This window comes from Dermacentor silvarum, chromosome 3 (genome assembly GCF_013339745.2).
Source record: "Dermacentor silvarum isolate Dsil-2018 chromosome 3, BIME_Dsil_1.4, whole genome shotgun sequence".
Classification (NCBI taxonomy): Eukaryota; Metazoa; Arthropoda; class Arachnida; order Ixodida; family Ixodidae; genus Dermacentor; species Dermacentor silvarum.
The window spans coordinates 217,965,267-217,988,435 of record NC_051156.1 but is presented as its reverse complement, the minus strand read 5'-3'; the positions used below and the strand labels follow the sequence as shown (position 1 = coordinate 217,988,435).

General features: G+C 49.3%; 1 pseudogene; it reads left to right on the top strand.

Annotated features, from left to right (window-relative positions):
- LOC119446674 (lachesin-like) overlaps positions 1-13,741 on the top strand; it is a 107,740-nt pseudogene extending 93,999 nt beyond the window's left edge.
- Positions 13,742-23,169: the final 9,428 nt, after the last annotated feature.

Sequence of the window (23,169 nt, the reverse complement as noted above, 5' to 3'; positions counted from 1 at the left end):
AAATGCATCCGCGGACTTTTCTTTCCTCCTCATTTATATGCCTTGTGCCCCGTGTGCGCGCGCGCTTTCTGCGTATTGCTCTTTAATTGGCGACTCTTCCATTATGCTCATTTTATGAGAAGTCATGCTGGTATTCATATTGCCAAATGCGCCCATTTGTTCACCGCAGAGCATAAACCGGGACTTTTTTTTTTTTTTTTACTCAGTCGTTGGCTGATGGTGAACTCGCTTACGCACCCACCTTCCCGCGTTCGTCAATAACTGGGTGAGAACAGTGATCAGAACCTCCCTCAGTAATGACCTCCCTCGGTGGCAGTCAATTTTATTTCTTTCGATACGGTGGAGCGATATCGCTCGCCGTTTGAAGCTTCGTTTGCCACGAGGAACCGCAAAAAGCTTGCCCCCCTTGGTAATGTTGTTCGGACATCCAACAGCACAGCAAGTCGGCATCGTGCTGGAGCCGAGCGCGTCTTGAAAAATGTAAAAAGCCTACGCTCACGCACAGCGCACATGTGTCCCGGTGTTTCTGCGCTCACTAATGGCGCCGTTTTCCCGCGATAACGAAAGCCGCGCTGGTTATTCGTCACGTGTCAAGCCTCGTCCAATGAGAGAGCGGAAAACGGCGAAGAAGTCAGGAGATGGGTAGAGGGTGGGGAGGAAATTCCGCTTTCCTATTCGAACAATGGTTTGCGCTACTTTTGGAACATACAGGGACCTTACGGCAGCCGCGCGCGGAGGCGAAGTTGGACAAAAAATCTGCAGTTGCTGGGAAGCCTGTTAAGCAGCCAGGGATCTTTGAATGCTATCGCGTTCCATTCCTAAAGGCGCAGCTTAAGCGTTCTCAATTTTTTTTATTGCAATAGCAATTATATGGACACTTCAAGCAGATTTCTGCCGTCGGCGTCGCCGTCGCCGTGAGTTTCCCTATAAAGTCTAAGGGCGATAAAATCGTCGCCGCGCGCCGTATGTGCCAGTGAAAGCGTGCGTGGGACGCGCGCTATCACGGAGAGCGAACGCACGGCGGAAAGCAAACGCGACTTCCCTGGCGCGAAACGCCGTGGTGGTATGGGAGGGAGGGAGGGAGGGGGGGGGCGACGCTTTGCTGCGGCACCAAATGCGTATCTTGCAACCGGCCGCAAGGGGAACTGGCGACGCAATCTCCCACGCGAAATGAGCAAAGCGCGAAGGCAGCGCGGGAGAGAGAGAGAGGGGGGGGGGGGGCGGCTTCTACTCTGCCAACAAATGCGTTCATGTACTGTGCGCTTTGCGCTTGGTTATATGTTTGCGCCGGTACGGGCTGCCGGTGTTGTCGCGCGCGCCGTATCTGGCAAGCGATCTCCACACGGCTCAGACCTTTGTATGCGCTGTGCATTCGGCCGCTCAGTTTCCGTTGAAGCGATAGACCGCACAAACCTTCGCTCCCTGCTGCGGCTGCGCTTGCTCACGCCAGCGTTTTAGGGGCGAAGCTCCTTATAGCGGCACCCGTTCGTCCCCGTCGTAGTAGGTAGCCACGTCTAGTTTTATGAATTGCTCAATAGATGGCGTTGTGTGTCCGTATATGTATGTATACCCATATATACATATATATGTATACGTATAGTATAACCGGAAGCCGACTTCCGCTTCCGGTTCCGCTTCCGTTTCCACTTCCGGTTCCGCTTCCGGAAGCCAGCTTCCGGCTTTCGGAGAACGCTTCCGGCGTTTTATGAAAAAAAATTCCGAAAGTTGTGTCCGTAGCGCGGAATCGAACCAGGGACCCCTCGCTTCCGAACGCGCGGCACTCACCACTACGCCACGAAGCGCACATAGACACACGCACCACGATGGCAATAAATACCCAACATTAACGAAAGGCCGCGTTTCTAGCGCGTTTATAACGCGTTTGTGCTAGCGCGTTACGGCACGTGTAAGAAGCTGGTGTAAGACGCTGTGGCCTCTCCGCCTTACCTTCAACGCGTTTCGAACGCGCTGCCCAAGGCGGTGGCAAGTCAAGTTCAAGTCGAGGAGCGTTTATGAATACGGGGGGTATACTCTCTCAGCAGTCATGTGATGGCGTCGGCAAACGCGGTGCACGTTCCGGCATGTGTAAATGGCTGCGTAAGACGCCGTGGCCGCTCCCCCTTACTAGAGAGTACTGCACGTTTCTAACGCGTTTGTGCTAGCGTCCCCTTAAGCGGGAGATCCGATGATTCCCTCCGGAGCTTCGCCCACTCATCACCATTCACCCCGTGGATATGCTGTGATTTTTTTTACAGTGGTTGTCTGCGGTCATCGAGTTTGATCGAGTTTGATCTGCGGTCATCGAGTTTGGTCAGTGCGCACAAGCAATGTTTGCTTGTGCGCACTGACACCATGCTTGTTAATTCATTTAGTAAGCGAATGTGTCCAAGTTTATGCAGGCGATAACACTACTATCCTTACTCCGTATATATCTCTCTACTAATTTGCTATCGCAATTGATGCTTCGCCTTTCGGGCGAAACTGTGACATTTTTTTTAACTTTACGAGCATATCATTTTCAACAAGATATTGCCTTACAAATGCAACAATTTGCGACCCTTATGCCTGTGCTGAAATACGTATTGCCTCACTGTGTTTGGAAAGCTATACCTCCGTGGGAATACAAAAAGAGAATGCATGATGAATAATGCCACAAGTAAGAAGGTTAGGCGTAAGTAAGAAGGCAAAAGTGAGAAGGTTAGTCAAATCCACGTCATATTCCTCAGTCCCGTGATAGGTGAACGTTCGCAACACTCCTTCTATTAAGCTTTATTGAAAACTTTATGAAAGTAAAATAAGCACCACGTGTCTCGATGACAAACAAAGGGCACCGCCACCAATTGGCACCTCCACGCTGCGGCGGGCTTCTCCCTCCATATTTTTATTTCCCTCGGCGCGCCCCTTATCAGGCGAGCATCCGCTGGAGCTTCGTCGACGGAGGGGAATCAGCCGGTGCGTAGGCGGAGAGCGCCGCCGCCGCCGCCGGCGTCGACACGAACGGGTGTAAATAAGCGGCAGCCGTACAACTGGGTGCAAAGTGAAAAGGACATAATCCTTCGATCCACTTACGGTGCGGACCGAAGACAAGGAAGCGCTACAAGCAAGGAACTAAAGCACATTGTGTGCGAAACCGGTGCGGGAGGAAGCGAATACAAAAAATAACAAAGCGGGATGAGGTATCGGGAGACAAGCGCCGAGGAGAGCCGATTTCTTGACAGGGGCTCGACCGGCTTACACTGGCGGCCCCCGACACTCCGGATGCCGCTTTCTTCCCAGAATGCGCTTGGAAACAGCGGCCGATCCCCAGTGCTAAGAGACAATAAAATAAAAGGAAAAAAAAAAAACCGAGGGTTTCTTGGTTGGGGGGGGGGGGGGGGGAGAAAAACCTGCTGAGCTTGGGGCTGCCGTAATAGATTGCTTGCTCACCCGTTCGCCAGAAGACCCGGTGCAGGTTTCACGGTGTTTTGACCTCGGGATCACACTGAGGCTTACGCGAGATCGAGCCTCTACAGGCGGAAGGCGTCACTGTCGGTCCCTCTCTCTACTCTGCCTTACGATCGCTCTCTCTCTCTCTCTCTTTTTCTTCGCTACATTTCTTTGTAATAGGTAGCCCCGGAATCGTCTCGTTGAAAAGTGAGCGCCGGAGAAAGGAAAATTGGTTGTGTTTGCGCGGGGTCTCCGAGCGATATTGGAGCACCGCTTAGACAGCACCTGCAGCGTCGGCGTCGTGAGTTGCTCAGTGGTTGATGCCTTGTGGCCAAATTGCTGCCGGAATCATCGTTATCAGGCATAGTGAAAGAGTCGAGTATACTACAAAGAAGCTTAAGGGGGTGCGGCAAATGCGTATAATTGCCCTTTAAGCTTGCTCTTTAGTCGCATTTACCCAATGACCACAATTTTCTTGTCTCTTATTATTCGTGTTTTAATCCTGCCTATTACCCACCCGAATGTGTTTGAAATACCGCACTAACAGGACATGAACTGACAGACACCTGTAGTTATCACAGAAGTGAAAACTCCCGATGTTGCGAGTGACGTCCTTAATGTAAGGTCATCTTGTTTACTGCTGTGCATATTCCCACCACGCAGTTCAAACCTACGAAGGCGAGTTCTTGACCGTGACCCGGGTGAGCCGGGTGCACATGGGCGCCTACCTGTGCATCGCCAACAACAACGTGCCCTCGCCCGTCAGCCGAAGGATCATGCTGCACGTGCACTGTAAGTTGGCCCTCTCGTAGTGAGCCACTACGATTTTTTTATTTCATTTTTTTTTTTCAGAATGGCAATCTTCTACTAAAGGCAGACTAATTTCCGAACCCATGTGGCCTAACATTTCGATGCCGCTGAAAGATGCACGGCTCCGTCTAGTTGCGCCATCTGGACACTACAATGACGGGCAGGCAATTGGTGAAATACTCATAAAAAAAAGAAAGAAGCCGACAAGTTTGCACTCGGTCGTGCAAAGCTTAGCCACAGCGAAAGTGTCAATCCTCAAGTCTTACTGGCTGCTACTGCTAGATATTAACTTGGTTGCTGCTAGGTCTTAACTTGGTTTAACGTAACTACGCATGTAGGGAAGGTATTCTCGAGTGATCATTTTCGGAGGTTCCTTCCCTTTCGCGACATTTCGCGTGACCAGCGCTGGACGCGTCGGCGCCTACGAGCGACAGCGTTCCTGGCATGCCACAAACGCAGGCAGGCAGGCAGGCAGGCAGGAGCCGTGTCTGTGTCGGGCGAAGCGAGCGCGCACCTGCGCCGGCGGTTACTAGGCAACGAGAGGTGACGTCATCACTACTGCTTCGGCGCATGCGCGGCTAGGCAACGCGGGCGGCGTCGGCAGCAGCTCTGCGCGTTTCCTCGTCGGTGCTGCTACAATTTCGTTCTCTATCTCACTCTCATTTTCTCTTTTCCTCCCCCGAGCATTGCGGGCGCCGCGCGCATGCTCTCCTTCCCTCTCCTTAACGTCCAATGTCAAGGCAACATGTGCACGCACGGAGAGGAGGCGAGGCACTCGCCGCTCGGCGAGGTGGTTGCTAGGCAACGCAGTGACGTCGTAGCTCGGCGAGGTTTTGCGACAGCAGGCGCCACTTTTTACGGTTAGCTAAAACAGCTTCGCTGCTAAAGTCAGATGTCAATTTAGCCCAACCCAACCGTATGCAGTCCAACCCAATAAAATTGGGTTGCAGTGCATACGGCAGGCATTACCAAATCCTGACAGGGAGCTTACCACTGTCGTTGAAAAGAAAAGTGTACGATCATTGCATTCTACCGGTGCTAACATATGGGACAGAAACTTGGAGGTTAACAAAGAAGCTCGAGAACAAGTTGAGGACCGCACAAAGAGCGATGGAACGAAAAATGTTAGGACTAACGTTAAGAGACAGGAAGAGAGCGGTGTGGATCAGAGAACAAACGGGTATAGCCGATATTCTAGTTGACATTAAGCAGAAGAAATGGAGCTGGGCAGGTCATGTAATGCGCAGGATGGATAACCGGTGGACCATTAGGGTTACAGAATGGATACCAAGAGAAGGGAAGCGCAGTCGAGGTCGGCAGAAAACCAGATGGGATGATGAAGTTAGGAAATTTGCAGGCGCAAGTTGGAATACGCTAGCGCAAGACAGGGGTAATTGGAGATCGCAGGGAGAGGCCTTCGTCCTGCAGTGAACATAAACTATAGGCTGATGATGATGATGATGATGATGATGATGATGAAATTTAGCGCGCTGCAAAGGCCTGTCCAAAAGCTCTGCGATAGACCGATGTCTTCACATAGCGCCCCCGCTCATAAACACTCGTCGCGATGGCTCATCGGCCATGTCGATCTGCTGCTGAGAACGAGGTTGCGGGTTCGATTCTCGGCCGCTATTCGTTGCGGGCAGGTTAAAGCATTGCGGGCAGGTTAAAGAACTCCTGGTAGCCAAACCAAATTTGTAGTGCCTAACCACGGCGTCTATTGTATCCCACATGTTTCTCTGGGCGTTAAACGGTATTCACCCACCCCTGAATGAGTGAATTAATTAATTAATTAATTAAATAAATATTTGGGTAAATAATTAATGCTTAATGAATAATTAATTATTAACTAATTAGCTATTTGCAGAATACTTCATACATATGCCCGTACGTTCATGTAACAAATTATTTAAATACTATACACCATATGCCCCGTAACAACAATCTCATATGGTCATATAGAAGCCTGTATACAAACCCGTATAGTTCAATGTAAAGCCAAACTATCATTGTGGCACGGAAACCATGGAAGCGTTTTAGTCGGGCGTGCCTTCTCGGCTGCACAGAAGCGCGCGCACGTTGGACAGGAAACAGAAGTGCTCACGGTGACCGCGGCGCTGGCGCAGTTCCACCGGTGATCTGGATCCCGCTGCAGCTCGTGGGCGCTACCGCAGCGGGCAAACGTGACGCTGGACTGCCACAGCGAGGCGTACCCTCCGGCCGTCAACTACTGGGCCAAGGACAGCCACAAGATCTTCCTGGACAACGACAAGTACTCACTGAGCGTGCGCAAAGGCGGCTACAAGGCCCACATGCAGCTCACCGTCAGGCAGCTGCGCGAGAAGGACTTCGGCGCGTACCGCTGCCTCTCCGAGAACCTGCTCGGCTCCACCGAAGGCTCGGTCAAGCTCTACGGTGCGTTACCTGAAAGGAGTTTAAAAAAAAATCGCTGGAGTGGAAATGATGTCCCGAAGATAAAGCCTGCACCGCAGCCATCTTAGGAGGAGCACGATAAAACACTAGCTTATGGTGAAGAAGCGCTTTTCTCATACTTTTACGAGTTAATCATTTACCAGACAGATAGAAGGCTTACTTTACCAGAGAGACACTTATCTGCGTGTGTCTCTATATTACCGATTTTAGTGTGAAATCTGAACATCCCTGGAAAATTTTATTGGGGACATCGTAATCAATACTCAGAAGTTACTAATTTCGTTGGGGACAACCAGCTTTTAATTTTCTAATTAGCCTAGCATCACACTAACCGAGACAAATCACTTAATCTGTAAGTGGACATCACCCGACAAGGCTCTATAGTTCAGAGGTGAAGGAGGGGCAAGCATTGGCTTCACCTCTCCTGGTAAGAATATACGAGAGCTTCCACTCCAACAATTTTTTTCTAAACTTCCTTGGTTACCTGCTTGGTTACCTGTCACTTACGGAACCGATTGTCGTTTATTCGCGACTTGCGTCACAAGAGGCTTAAAACTGCTTCTGAGTGAGGTGATCCGCAAGCAGTGCTCTCACTGGAGAGCAGAGGAGCCCCAGCCCAACTTTCAGTCTTTGTGACAGGTCTCTGTTGGTTTCATATAAAAGAACCCAGTTCGGATACTCTGGCCTCTGAAAGCAATGTTGCAACATTGTTCCTTGAGGCAAGCACGGAGTTTGGACGAGGCGTTGGAAATACTGAGGGGACAAACTACCCTGTGTCTTAGTTCTTCTGCATCCATGTCCTATCCTATCCACCATTTTATGAATCGAAAAAATTGCGCTACCGATTAAATTTGATTGAGACAATGGCTAGTCATTATATATATATATATATATATATATATATATATATATATATATATATATATATATATATCCCCTCAGTCACGGCGTACACCGCGCACGCAGTGGTGTCAAGGAATAGATCTCTTATAGTAAAAAGCGAAGCTGTGTCACTATAGACGGCTTTGGTGAAGGCACTACCGTGTTTGACGGACGTGAAGCGGTTTGGTAGCAGCTGACTTCAGCGAATAATTAAATTGTGTATGTAATTCGAGCGGTTTACTAAATTTATTTTATGAAGAAACGTAGTATGACTATCACTAAGCAGATATTCGATAACCTACCATAATATGCACAAGGAGTCCTTCCACTACCTAGATTTGCTGCGTACCTTGGTGTAAGAAAGTCTATCATAATTCGTGTAATATATATAATATAGCATCGCGCACAATGAGTTCGATTGACTTCGGCAACTAGTACCGGTGTAAGGTCGTGTAACCAATATATTGCTGAAACCGGTGGCTGAAACATATTGCTGAAACTGTGGCTTAAACATGTTGATTTCATATTGCTGAAACAATATGAAACTAATGGTCTCCAATAACCGATATTAACCGGTAACCGGTAATTCCGATTCCGGTGACCAATATGACAACCAACAGTTCCTGCACTTGCTGCATGCGAAAATATTAGGAGCCCCAGAATATATTTACTCGATGGCATGCAGCAGAGGCCCTTAAATTTTTGAAAATGCCTCTAAATAAGCTGAACCTACAATCAAGCAGATTTACCCTAAGCGCAATAAGCCGCAACAAGAAAAGAATGGGTGATGACTATTGTAGACATAAATTAGAAGAAATAATGATTTAACAATGTTTTATAAGATTTTCCCCGTCGATTAAATCGGTTTCGATAAAAGCTTATGTGGCCATGACACTTTATGAATAAAAAAAAATGCTTCATGTATTCGACTTCTTGCGTTCAGAATTTCGCTGTATCAAGCCTACTCATTTTTCCATTCCTCGCAGAGCTTTCACCGCATTCACGGCAACAGCAAAGTTTGGATTCTCAACAAGCGGATAGGCACCCCTACGGCCGCAGTTCCTACCATGGTGAGCAACTTCGTTTTCTTTCTTTTTTTTTTTTTTCATGCATTTAATATGCTTCGCTGAAAGGCCTAGCCAGGAGAACACACTTTGCCAGCCCTAGTTGTACGCTCATCTTTATGGTGATGTCAGATCTGTCCGCACACTTCGTTTAAGAGCAGTAAGAGTATAAAGTCGGAAGCTTCTCTGCTTCCCCCCGTAACTAGTATGTGAACAAAGCAAGGCGGTCAAAGGTTACAATACAATAAGCACCACGTTTACTACTTGTTTATTGCGTGTTTACACCAAGAAATATGCACATGAAACTGAAAGGGAAACAAACATTCCGCAATTAAAATGTCCATGCTGCTTATTGAAACTGTAAAATTAATTTTAATAGCCGGTCACCCATTACGATACCCGCGTTCGATGGAGACAGTAAATGCAAGAAGATTAGCTGAATGAACCTCGCTGTTTTATATAAACATGTAATTAAGAGCCTTGCTACAGCTCAGCGAGAAAAATAATGGAAATTGACATACAGGACATACAGGAGTTTTTGTTGGTAACAGCCACGTGAAGCCCAACAGACAATGAAGCCAAGGAAAGCGTAGCTGAAGTTGGTTCATTTTCCAGTTTAAATTGAAACATATATAAGTTTGAGGCAATTAAAAGTGGGTGAAAAGATAACTTACCACACGTGGGAGCCGTACCCATGACCTCCGGCCGCATTGGGCGTGCGATGCTGTGTTGTGTTTCGTACGGCCCACTTTCTTCTCCTTCTTTCTCCCTTGGCAACAAGGGTACTCCCCAAGGCTCTGTCTTGTCCCCTCTTCTATTTAACGTCACCCTCTTCCCGCTGGCACGTGCACTACGCACTATCCCAGCTCTGTCTCATGCTTTCTACGCCGATGACATCACCCTATGGGTGACCACCGGCAATCTTGGCGACATGGAGACCACTCTCCAGGCGGGCGTGGACGCGGTGGCGACTCACGCCCGGTCTGTCGGGTTGAGCTGCTCCCCGGCCAAATCGGAGCTTTTGCTCTTTCTGCCTCGGGGGATGGCCCCCCTGTCGCCTTCTCCACTCACAGTCTCCCTTGACGGCACACCCATTCCCCTCGTCTCTACTCTCCGCATTCTCGGACTCTTTCTTCAGTCCAATGGCAAGCACACCACCCTCATCACTCGACTCACAAACACTGTACACCAGACCATCCGCCTAATACGCCGCATTGCCAACCGTCACCACGGCATGCGCGAACACGACCTCCGCCGCCTAGTCCAGGCCTTCGTTCTCAGCCGCTTCATCTATTCTCTTCCGTATATTTTCCTTTCACGCACCGAGGAAGACAAAGTCAACAGCCTCATTCGTCAGGCATATAAGTCGGCCCTGTATCTTCCCACATCTACTTCAACGGCTCGGTTACTGTCGATGAGCGTCCACAACTCCCTTACAGAGCTGACGGAGGCCCATCGCACGGCCCAGCTCCTCCGTCTCTCCCGCACTCGGCCTGGTCGCGCACTTCTCTCTACCCTTAAACTCTCCCCTCTTAGCCCTCTTCCCACCTCACTGCCCATCCCTTCCCACGTCTACTCCCTGCTAAGCGTTAATCCCCTCCCTAAGAATATGCACCCTGAACACCACCCGTCCCGTAGAGCAGCGCGAGCCTCCGCGCTCTGGCGTCAGTACGAACGGCAACCCGCCGTGGCTTACGTGGATGCCGCCCCGTACCGCCACTACCCAGCCCATGCCCTTGCAGTCACTGACAACTCTTTTCGACCCACTCTTACTGCCTCAGTATACACTTCGACCTCGGTCGAGGCCGAAGAGGCAGCTATTGCCCTTGCCATCACGCAAACCTCCGCGGAATACATTTTCAGTGATTCCAAGCCTGCAGTCTACAACTACGCGGTTGGACGGGTGGCATCCCCGGCCTCCGGTATCTTGCGTTCCGACACTGTTCCCTCTCGCCCAATCCAAATCATCTGGGTGCCCGCTCACGCGGCCCATCCTGGCAACGAGGCGGCCAATTCCATCGCTCGCGATTCGACTGACCGAGCAAGCCCGCCCCCGCCGGGAATGGATACGCGCGATGCGCTCCTCACGTACCACGATATCACCTTGCACTACCGCCTATCTCGTCTCACCTTCCCCCCACCGCACAAATCCCTTTCCCAGCACCACCAACACTTGTGGCGCCACCTTTAGGCCCACACCTTTCTTACTCCTGCACGTCTTGCCCTCTTCCACCCCGGGACGTACTCGCCGGCCTGCCGCTTATGTGACAGCTCCCGCGCCGATTACGATCACATCTTATTCTCCTGCCCGGCACACTTGCCCCCTGCCTCTTGGCACCTAACCAGTCCGCAGCAGTGGGAGGCTGCTTTGTCCAGCACCGAGCCGGATCTCCAACTCCGGCTGGTGACCTGGGCAGAGGACGTCGCGACTAGGCACGGCCTGGACGCCACAACCGGCAGCCTGAAGAGGCCGCCCACAACGCTGCTTTTTAATTTTCATTACTTCGGGCCTTCTGAATAAAAGTTTTCCACCACCACCACCTGTGTTGTGTTAAAAGGAGTGGCGATCGCCATTCTTAGGTTTCTAAATGTCTATCTCAATAAGAACCTGGTCGCCATGTATTATTCTTTTTTTTTTTTTTTTTTACTGACATCTGCGAAAACTTCGCTTTGGTTTAGTCAATGTTGAGATGTGTGTAAGCGGGATGACGGGGTTTGGAGGACAGGCGCTATAGGTCAGGCTTTCGCCGCGTTTGCATCAGTCCCCTAAGGTTGTCTGAAAAAAAAAATGCTTCAAAATATCTGCTTCTTTTACTTTAATTTCAATGAAAAAATAGAAGGCAACGGTCTTTGAAGCAAACGTGATCTACGAGATGTGTTTTGTTAGAGGCGCACACTACCTATAATTTAATGAGACGTTCAACTTTATAGCTCCCAGCTCAGATGATGGTTGCGTCAAGTGGTGCGCTCATCTGGCGCGTGTCTCAACGTGTAGTTATGGAAAACGTCAATGTGAGATCACTTTGTTCGTGGAGTCTTATTTCTGAAGGGCCAGAATACAATGGCGACCGGGGTCTAGAATTGCGAACAGATGCACTGTCGTTCCTAGATGCGTATTTTTTTTTCCCCCCTCGAGTGCCTGCGTTCTTCTCTTGGCACTTAATTCTCAACTCAACAATGCATGTCGCCTCGGATAAAGTCGCCACATAGGAAAAGAAGACTATCCATTGTACAGTGAATTTCGTTGTATTTTTTGTCGCCGTAAGTTTGTGAAAGATCACCTGTAGTCACGAATGCATGCTTAATGTCATTCGTTGTCGTTTTTTTTATTATTATTGACATGATAGGCGGAGTTATGGGCGCACAATGACGCGCCGGCGGCTCTTTGGCTCTTGCACATGCGGGGCAGTTATATATTAAGTTTTGTGTACTTTTGCGTAAGTTTTCGTAATGTCGTGGTGTTGTTTTGATTGCTATGTGATAACGTCGTTGTGTGTAAAATAAGTGTTCTGCTTTTTCTCCTAAGAAAACTATGCCATTCTGTCAATCGCCCTTCTATAGATTCTTGAAGCTCTAGGTATTTTTTCTTTCTATCTTTCTTTAGATGGGAAATATTTTGCATCCGAAGACGGCTTTTCTGAGGACGAGGACTCCCAGGATGGTATATCACAAGGCAAGTACGAGAGCGAAAATGTTTATCTTAGTAGCGGCTGGAAAGCTCGTCATTATAAGACGCAAAAGAGACAGTGCTCGAGTAAGCCTACAAAGTGAATAACCTCTACGAGCTGAAAAGTGGGATAAATTAAACCCAGCGTTTCAGGCCAATCCGGATACTTTCTCGGTGGTTAAACGGCCAGCAACTGGGAATGCAGCTTTTTAGCACTACACCGCCATTCCGCATACCATGAAAAAGGCTGTTGTTGAAGTTGTGCCACATACAGAGTACACCATACACCATATTCGGACTTTATTAGGCCCACTTAATTCTAGACCATTGTCTTAGGTGAAGATACTAGAACCGTTTCCTAGTGAGTCGTACGCTGAGAAAGAAGCGGAGGAATTGCTACACTTCTTGAAATCAAACTTGCGTGACCATAGTGTCCAGTGGAAGGCGTGATAAACAGCGTCGCTTGTGCGCATTGCTAGATCTCCCTGGTTCCCTTAATTAAGCCTGCGCATTGCGTGGAAGCTGTTCTTTTTCAAACGAAGTTGGTATTGCCTTACAAGTGTCGGCGGCGGTGGTGGTGGTGGTGGTGTCACGTTAATCCCTATCGAAAACATGTCGAATACTCGCCTCTCGTTCACTTGGTATATACCAAAATTGGCATGGAACGGTACGAATGTATGACTAACATGACTGATAGGTCATGGCATCAATAACATCACATGCTCGTCATTTAGGCCACAATTAACGGTAATAAAAAATCACCGCAGCTTCACTGACTTAGCGTCGCGAATACTGATGAAACAGGGGAGCTGGTGGCTTCAACTTGGCTTTTACTTCCCGATGAGTCTCTTCTTACTGTTGCCGCGACGCCGCCTCCCTCACTCGAAATTCGAGGTCTTCGGATCTTCGCCGTCGCTTAGCCTTGGCTTCCCTTGCTCGGAACTCTGGGTGGGCACGTCGTCGCTGGGCCCACGCTCGAGCAGCTCCCCATCGTCTCTCCTGCCGCGCCGCTTTTTCTTCCGGAGACAGTTGCTTCTGCGTCCTCGCCATACTCGTCGCCGAACGTCGGAATGCTCTGCGCCGACAGTACACGCGTTTATACTACAGCTAGACATTTTCTGTAGTAGAGTCGGCAGGAGTAGGCCACATCTAAAGGCAGGATTTGTCCAGAGAAATGACAAAATAATCACACACTCACTGTAGAGCTTCGCAATGGGAGGCCTCAATACTGCGACATACCTAGCCCCCTCACTCCCTCTGCTCAAAGGCTAATTCGCTATCCTCCTTTTTTACCAAATTAAATTTATTTTGTCTCTCTGTATCGTCTATACCTCAACTGAAAACGCTCGCATGTGTTCTTTTTCTTTTTATTGCAGACACAAGCGGCGGCATTTCTGTCTTCGACGGCGCCCGTGCGAGGCTCGTGGTCGTTCTACTGGTGCTCCTGTGCGCGAACTGAAAGAGAACGGTGTGCGTGCAAGCTGCGCGAGAGGCCCCGAGGATAGCTGTGAGCTATGTCGTCGTCGGTGCGTGGACACTATAGAGACGACGACGCTGTGTGGCGACATCTTTTGTTTTAGAGTTTATTAAAAAATATATGGAGGTGTGTTCTCTCTTGTTATCAAAGCGCGCTGTTCGCGACTCATGCGGACTGGTTCGATTTGCTGTGGAGACTCAGAAAACTGACATTGAGAAATCACTTTCAGTGTTTATTGTGCAGTTCTAATCATTTCTCGAGTCGTGACTATTTATTTATTTATTTATTTATTTATTTATTTATTTATTTATTTATTTATTTATTTATTTATTTATTTATAGTTAGACTAAACCAACACGGGGCTGCGTGCCCCCATCGCATCTTGGTGAGTATTGCGGCCGTCTTTGCTCTCGTATTCTGCACATAGGGACGGTGGCATCAAAGAATCAGTACTGTGGACTGGGCCCGTTTTCTGGAATAAATATGCGCCGGGTTTAATTTATACCAATGTAAATTGGGGAAGAGACGCTGTCTAAAACAGCACCGTGTCGTCCCTAGCACCCGTTGGCTGCGCCAGGAGCGTCGCCTCAGTGACATGATTTAACTGTTCGATGCAGCCGTACACGCGGTTTATTTAACCGTTGACAAGGGTATCTTATGTCCTACGAACCATGCGGCTGACGCATCTGGTGTAGCTCGAGGCCGAAGCATCGCGACGGCGCGATCGCACAAATTCGCAACAGAGCCGCGACGACGAGCCACTACGCGTCCTGTGCCGTTCCGGCAGCGATGGCGTTACTGTTCATCTTCTGGAACGGCTCCGTGCGCGCATACCCTTATCGTGAAATTCAGAGGTTTTACGTGTCGTAATCACGATCTGATTGTGAAGCACGCCGTAGTAAGATACTCCGGTTTAATTTTTACCACCCGTGTTCTTTAACGTGCACATATAATGCACGGTACAAAGGCGTTTTTTCCATTTCGCTGCCCTCGAAATCCAGCCGCAGAGGCCGGGATTTCATCCCGCGACATTGTGCTACCCAGCGCAAAGCCGCTTTTCAACCACGGCGGGTTAGTCTTATCGTTCTGGCTTTCGAGCAGTTTTGTGTGGTACCGAAAAAAAAAAACCACAGAAACACTCGCGCCACAGCGACGAATCTGCCACGTTTCGTACAGCTGTACGTGGCGTGACCACGGCGTCGAGCGACGCGCCTGGAACCACCCATAACACGACTGGGTGCCTTTGTGATCAAGACGTTTCGCGGTTCACACCAGTGTAAATTGATCTCTGTGAAAATGTGTTCCAGCAACCAGGCCTAGCAAGTTCGAATGGTAAGCCTTCATTTCTATGAACCATATACCTTGTTTGAAAGGCCAGTTGAGCCCTGAAGCGTCACTGGCGCCTTTACAGCTTTTCGAGCTGATTAACAGTGAGGTGTGCGCACGTGTGTGCACGTGTGATGGGAAGCGAAGGACAACAAGCCCTAATAAATGGGAGGGCGAACCTTTTGCCAATATTGCCAAAAGTACCATTCGTCGTGTCTGTTCAATGATGAAGCGTTCCCCCATCATACGCTGCGCAAATTATGGTTTTTGTGCCATCTTTGCGGCGAGCGCAGGCATCTATTGATCGCCGGGAGAAGCAGTGAAGGCTGTATTACAGTTGACGCGGTGTGTGATTATTTATGTTCTGATAAGCGACAGCGAAGTTATGTATTAATCCTGCTTTGTGGCACTCTTTTTTAGTATTCGTTTTTATCAGAGTTTTTTTCTCAGTGTGGTTCTTCTGCATATTTTAGCGAGAAGCCCTCACTTAGGATGAATGTTCACTTGCGTGCCGTAACAAGCACTTGTGCAGTGACTCATTCTTCCATCTATAAATATAAATACGTATTTGGTGCCGCAGCTAAACGTCGCCTCCCTTCCCTCCCTCCCGTCCCCCCACAGCCTTTCGCGCGACGGAAAAAGTAGCGTTTGCTCTCTATATATGGAAAGGAGGAAGGAGACGCTTAATTCTGCAGCCCTTCAGGGAGCACGGCGCAGGACGCGCGTTTGCTCTCCGACGTGCGTTCGCTCCCCGTGAAAGCGCGCGTCCCTCGCCCCCTTTCACTCGCACATACAGCGTCCCGAGCGCGGCGACGATTTCATCGCCATTGACGTCATACGGAACCTCACGGCAACGGCGACGACGACGGTGACGACGACGGCGACGGCAGAAATCTGCTTTGGAGTGTCCATATAATTGCTATCGCAATAACATGTCGCAGTTTCACCCGAAAGGCGAAACATCAATTGCGATAGCAAATTAGTAGAGTAAGGAGTAATTAGTAGAGTACGGAGTAAGGATAGTAGTTTTATTAGCTGTATAAACTTGGACATGCAGCAGCACCAGCAACACGCAGAACTGTTGTCGACGCCGTCGGCGTTTTGCCCGCGTTCGCTCCGAACGCGCGCGGCGTTGGTGACTGTTGCCGGTGCCTCTGGGGGTGGCTCGGAGATTTTTGACGAGATCAGAACGGGACACTCGTCGAGCAGCGTCCGAAGTCTCGCCTCGCAACGTTTCTATATAAATACGCATTTGGTACCGCAGCTAAACGTCGATTCCCCTCCCTCCTTCCCTCCCGTCCCCCCACAACCTTTCGCGCGACGGAATAAATCGCGTTTGCTCTCTATATATATGGTGATTGTAAAGGAGGAAATATACGCTTAATTCTGCAGCCCTTCAGGGAGTACGGCGCAGAAGGTGCATTTGTTCTTCGCCGTGCGTTCGCTCCCCGTGAAAGCGTGCGTCCCTCGCGCGCTTTCACTCGCACATACAGCATACGGCGCGCGGCGACGATTTCATCGCCGTTGACGTCATACGGAACCTCACGGCGGTGAAGGTGACGCCGACGCCGATGGTAGAAATCCGCTTTGAGTGTCCATATAATTGCTATCGCAATAAAATGATTAATGTGACTTTAGGTGACAGGAAAGTAGCAGTATAGATCAGATCAACCGCCGGCAGCGGATATGAATTTTTATGCATAGAGCAGGAAGTGCAGTGAGCAGGTCCTGTAATGAATGGAAAATGTAACCGGTAATCTATGGTGACAGTGGATTGGGTGGTGTGACGAGATTAGAAAATTTGCAGGCATACGATGTAGTCAGTTCACACAGGCCGGATGCAATGGCAGGTGGCTGGGAGAGACCTTGGTCCTGCAGCTGGTTTAAAATAGGATAATGAATATATATAGAAAAGAAAAACAAGAGAGCCAGGAAAAATGGTTCGACCAGCCTCGTTTTAAGTCTTTCTTTTCACAAGAGCTACGCCTATAAAATCCACCAGCTATCGCACTGATGTTTATTGCTAGCGAACGTAACGGAATATAGAAGATGCGCGAGCATGTTATTGGACGCTGTTTCTACGTATTGAAGAAGCGTTATTGTTAAGCTCGCGGGTCACACATGGAATGTTGGTATGCGTGCTAGCAGCAGTGAACACATTTTCTCAGGGTTCTTAAGTTAAACCTTAGCCTCGTACTAAGTTGTGCCCAAATAGATCGTTCTCGTTTTTTAACATAATTTTATTGCGAGAAGTAAAAAAAAAATAAAGGCAGTGCTTTGTTATCATGATTTGTACCTTAAGCAGGTGCATGCTTAAGTCTACAAAAACAGCCGTTCAATTCGTTACAAAAGCCGTGTGATTATCAGCAAAGTTCAGAAAGCGCTCGCAATAGCCGCAGCTTTAACAGCGAGTGACATGCGTTCAGAAAATACAAGAACTTAAGAAGAGCGATGAATTGCGTTAGTGGATGTGCATTCATTTTCGTTGTGCTATGTGCTGGAAGACACTAACAGGGACGAAACGAACACTGGTTGTAAAGAGGACACGAAGTGGGGCGGGGATATATAGGCGAAATACAGAAAGGCTTGTGTAATTCGATATAAGCGCACTTCAAAGAACATTTAGAAGAGCGATGAATTAGGTTAGTTGGTGTGCATTCATCTTCCTTGCTGGAAGACGCTAACAGGGACGAAATGAACACAGGTTGTAAAGAGGACATGAAGTGACATGGGGGTGTAGCGCAAGGAAAATTAACACGAACTTAAATCACCTTTTTGGCGGCGACTGCTTCTGTTGGGGCTCATTTTGCAAACAAAAGAAAAAATAATAAAGCACGACATAATAAACAGTTTAGAGAGACGAGTCACTCATTGGAGGTTCATATTTCGCACAACTAATCGAAATCACAAAGATTCCAGATACTCGTAGAGCGAATGACAAGCGCCTGATTACTTCGCTGCGTCGCGTTATTATTGCGATAGAAATTATATGGACACTTCAACCGGATTTCTGCCGTCGCCGTCGTCGTCGCCGTCGCCGTCGCCGTGAGGTTCCGTAGAGATAAAATCTTCACCGCGTGCAGTATGCCCGCACGGAAGCGTGCGGGGACGCGCGCTATCACGGAGAGCGAACGCACTCAATCTCTCTCCCACGCGCAAGCAACGAAGCGGGAAGCGAGCGCCGGAGGGAGCGGGGGGGGGGGGGGGGGGCACTTCTACTGTGCCAACAACCACGCTCGTCGCTCGACCGCACGGTCTCTTATCTCTCCCACGCGCAAGCAAGGAAGCGGGAAGCCAGCGCCGGAGGGAGCGGGGGGGGGGGGGGGGGGGGGCGCACTTTTCCTCTGCCAGCAACCGCGCTCGTCGCTCGCCGCACCGTCTCTTATCTCCACACGGCTCTGACCTTTATGCACTGTGCATTCGCCGCTCAGTTTCCGTTGAAGCGATAGACCGCACGTACCTTCGCCCGCTGCTTGCTGCCAGCGTTTTGACAGTCGTTGTCTGCAGTCATTCAGTGTGATCTATTCATGTTTGTTTGTGCGCCCTCACACCACGCTTGTTCATTCAGTTAGTAATAGTCGGGCCAAATTTTCCAACGCACGCTACACATGTAATGCTGCCCGGATCGGCAGTGCAGCGCTACAGGTGTGTCCCTTCGCACGCGCGCTGCCCACGGGAAGCGCTTCTCATCAACACCACCGTTTCACACGCGCCTTCTCGTGGTCATCGAGTCTCTCTTCATGTCGGTCTACTTACGCCGCAGCACACCTGCTTACTTAATCAGCTCATGTTTACTACAATTCATATTGCTACCAAAGCCGCTCACCTTACATCGTATGACATTGCTGTGTTGCTATCGCATTCATTGCTTCGCCCTTAGGGCGAAACTGTGACATTTTTTCTTTCTTCTTGGAAACTAAGACTGTTCTCCCACATCAGCCTTGCGTGGGGCGCACTGTGGCCGCATGTGGAATGGTAGGCAATTGACTTAGGCCTTATACATTCGTTTGAAAATCCACTTCCAGTGTGAAGTAAGCTTCCATTGCTTATGATGAGCGCTCCAAAATCAAATGATAAGCGTTCATTATTCAGTGCTGCCGCAAGTTATCCGCATGATAATCTCATACAATACGACTAAGGGGACAGGAGGTTGAGGGCAAAGTGGCGTGGTAGAAACGCACATTCGCAACAAAATATTGTTCTTGCAACTTGACGCCTACTTTGGTACACATATCTGGACACTTTTATTGCACAGACAGCACAGTAGACAGAGCAAATAGGCACGAACACTGAAGGGGAGTAGCCGTTTGGCCGTCTGTGTGCCTTTCTTAGGGCACTGCGGCCTGCCAGTGAATGGTTCTGCGCATTTCAATTTAGACGTTGGTTGTTTGGTGCTATAACGGTAAGTCGGCTTCGAGAGCTGTGCTTTTGGTCACTGAAAGCAATCACAACATCAGTGCCGTACTACCTAATTAAGAAGGGGAGCTGTTTCTGCATTCACAGAACTGACTTAGGATGGCATCGTCTCCAAGATACGCACAATGCATGAACTGTTTCATGATATGCGCGGAGTACTAGTGCATGTCAGGCCTAGTCTTACAAGCATGCCTGGGTTACAAGTATCCCGCAGTGGCGAATATTCAGCTGGGGAGTTATTCTAGTTGTTTCGGCGTAGGGTAGCAAACCGGATCTTCCCATCTGGTTAACCTCCCTGCCTTTGCCCTTTCTTCTGTCTCCCTCTCTCTTCGCGCCGACACCCTTATATTCGCGTGTGTTCTTTGCGGCAGGTGACGTGCGCGTGTGCAAGCCGTTTTTAACGCTCTAACGCCGGATGGGGCGCTAGTCAACGTATTGCAGGCATAAAGAGGGAAAGACACCATTTAAGTGGTTCGGTGCAAGGGCAGCTTTTAAAGGCGGAACCTCTGTGTTAGAACCCTTTTTATGTGTTACTTTTGAATTGTTTTGACCACCCTGTGGTTTTTTAACGAGGGCTCAATGATCAGTACACGCGCATATTTTTTAATTACGCCCTCATTAGAATGAAGCCACAGCAGATAATCGAGCTCGGACCCTTGTTCTTAGTGGCAGAACGGCATACAGTGCCATCATGGCTGGTGGAAGATAACAAGGGGTTAAATGTAGCATAAAGTACGATATAAATTTATCAATAAAGGTAACTCGTAAACAACTGTACATGAAGGTGTCGTAAGGCATCGTAAAATAATTAACGTCAGAGGTGGTGCTATGTCAGCACGAAGCGACAACAAGGTTCTCGTCACCGTCCTCGCACGTGGCAGCAATGCTCTTTGCACGCATGGTCGTGGTGCTAATGTTTTGAGGCAATGTTAGCCTTAAAGGCCAGTCGGAACTTGTGCCTCCCGTGCCAAATTATCGTGGACACTACGCTACCTAGCACTGACAAAGTACCGCTCTATGAAAACTTTCACCGCTGGCCGAGAGACCTGGCATCTCTAAATATAAAATGAAAAATAAAAAATAGAAGATGCTTAAGCTTCGCCTTCAAGAGTGGAGTGCGATAGCGTTCAAAGATCTCTAACTGCTTCTCAAGTTTCCCAGCAACTTCAGCTTATGCAACCGTAATGTTTACCGGGAAACCATGTCGGCGAACGCTATGCACGAAGGCGAGCTTTCTGGTAGAAACGCGGCCTTTCTCGTGGGCCGATCCCGGAGGTCGTTCACAGTCGCGCAAAAAAAAAAAAAAGCATCATTTTCAGGTTTCTGTTATTGTTTCGCAATTTTAATATTTCAGTCTGAGAATATCTAACATAAAATGCATGCGCTGTCGGTGTTTTGTTTCATGACATTTGTTTGGGGGCTCTCATTCTCAAAATTCCGAGGAATAACTTTGTCAAGAATGTAAGACAAGGTATGAGCAACTTTAGTGATAGAAGGGTGTGACAATATAACCCGCATATATCGCATGCCATAGAGCAAGGCGTGGAATATACATATACCTAAATATATACAGTAATTGTCACTCACGGGATGCCGACGCCGGCGCCGACGCCGACACGGGATTTTCTGCGATACGAGGTCCTTAACGCTGTCGCGTTAAAAAAAAGAAGAGAAACATATCGTTGCACGCGAAGAAGCGCGAGGTCCCTTTGCCAATACGATGTTTCCTGTAGTTTGTTGTTTGCTTAGTGTTTGTAGTGACTGTCGGGCCTATGACGGTGCACATTCAAACACCATTTGTGCTTTGGAGGCGTCTGCACCAAGGCAACGGAGAGAGAGAGAGAGAGAATAAACTTTATTGTACGAAGCGTGGTTGGTGTGGTTATTCTCGGGTGGAGCCCTCTTGTAGAGCCCCACTGGCCGCGGCGGCTCGCCGGGCCTGGTCCAGGGTCGCCAGTTGGCTTCCCAGTGCCAGCTCGGAAAGTCGTGCCTCCCAAGACCACGTTGTGAGTGTCTGTGATGAGCTCACCAGCCTGGATACTGCCTCGGCTGGGCGTTCCGTACACTGGTATGTAATGTGTGTCAGTGTGGCTGTGTGGTCGTTGCACCAGGGGCATACACTGGTTGTGTATACCTCTGGAAACATCGCGTGCAACCTTGATATGTGCGGGTAAGTGTTGGTTTGAAGGCGGCGCCAGTCCCTGGCTTGTTGGCTGCTTAACTTGGGATGTGGAGGAGCGTACTTTCGTCTGGTCAGGCGTTGGTCCTCCAAAATCTGCCTGCTCGTGATGGGATCTTCATGGTGGTTTGTGAGGGGCCTCGAAGGGTCTTCTGTGGCTCGGCCAGCAAGTCCGCGAGCTACACAGTCGGCCTCCTCGTTGCCTTCGAGGCCTGTGTGCCCTGGGCACCAGACGATCCCATGGTCCTCAGTCAGCGTGGGGCCCAGGATATCGGTGACGCACCTGGGAAGTGTGCCTCTAATATATAACCGACAGGCGGCCTGTGAATCCGTCAGGATATATGCGGAGCGACCTCTTCGTTCTGCTTCTTTGATTGCGAGGGCTATGGCTGCTGCCTCTGCGGTGGCGCTTGATCTGGTGCGTATAGATGCGCAGGCCACCACTTTCTTTTGGTTAGCTACTGCCGTTGCGTATGCCGGTTGTCTGGGGCCTTGTGGTGTTGTGGAGTAAAGGCTAGCGTCGGTGAAATAGGTATCAGGATCGTTCCTTCTCTGGAGGAGTTTTCGTGCTCGTGCTTGCCGGCGCTTTTGGTTGTACAGCGGATGCATGTTTTTGGGGACCGGTTCCACGATGATGCGAGCCCGTAGGTGCATCGGTACGATGACTGTGTCGTCTCCGCAGTATTGGGGGGTGAGCGGGTATCCCAATCTTTGCAGTAGTTTTCTGCCCTGGTGTGTGGTGTTGAGTCGTTCTCTTTGTGCGATTAGCGTTGCGGCTGCCAGTTCTTCATATGTGTTATTTATGCCTATCGACATGAGCCTGTCTGTGCTCGTGTAATTCGGAAGTTGGAGTGCAGCTTTGTATGCGATTCTTATGAGCTTGTCGATGTTTTCTATTTCGGTCTTGCGTGTAGCTTGGAAGGGCAGAGCGAAGGTGATTCGGGTGAGGACGAAGGCCTGTACGAGGCGAAGGCAACGATGGCGAAGGCAACGATGTCGAAGGCAACGGAAGGAGTCGGTAAGACATAATGCACAAAAAATTGGCATGATCTCCGTACCGCTTACTCCGAGTGTTTCGACTCTCGAAAACGTGCGAAAATATTGGTCATCACGAGACTGCTAGCGCCATCTCCTTGACGCGGGGTGCGATGTGGCGAAGCCTTTCCTCAGCGTTCCGCTTGTGTGCGGCAGGGGGCGCGACGATACCGGCAGCGTCAAATCGGCTTCCCTGCATTGATTGCGTGCACATACTTGGCAGATGTTTTCTCGTCGTTTAGAGTGACGTAAGAGCGTTTGTTATGCAAATAGCTCAGTGTGGAGTCGTGATTGCGTCGATAATTCTTTTCTTTGATCAGGATTTAATCTTTTCTCATCGTTTCCTGCCTCTTGCTTCCTTACGTTCCTTCCTTCATATTCTTCTCCTGCCGACTTAATGATTCCCTGGACTTAGGAGCAGCAAACACAGCCTATTGTTCTGTTGTGAACAATG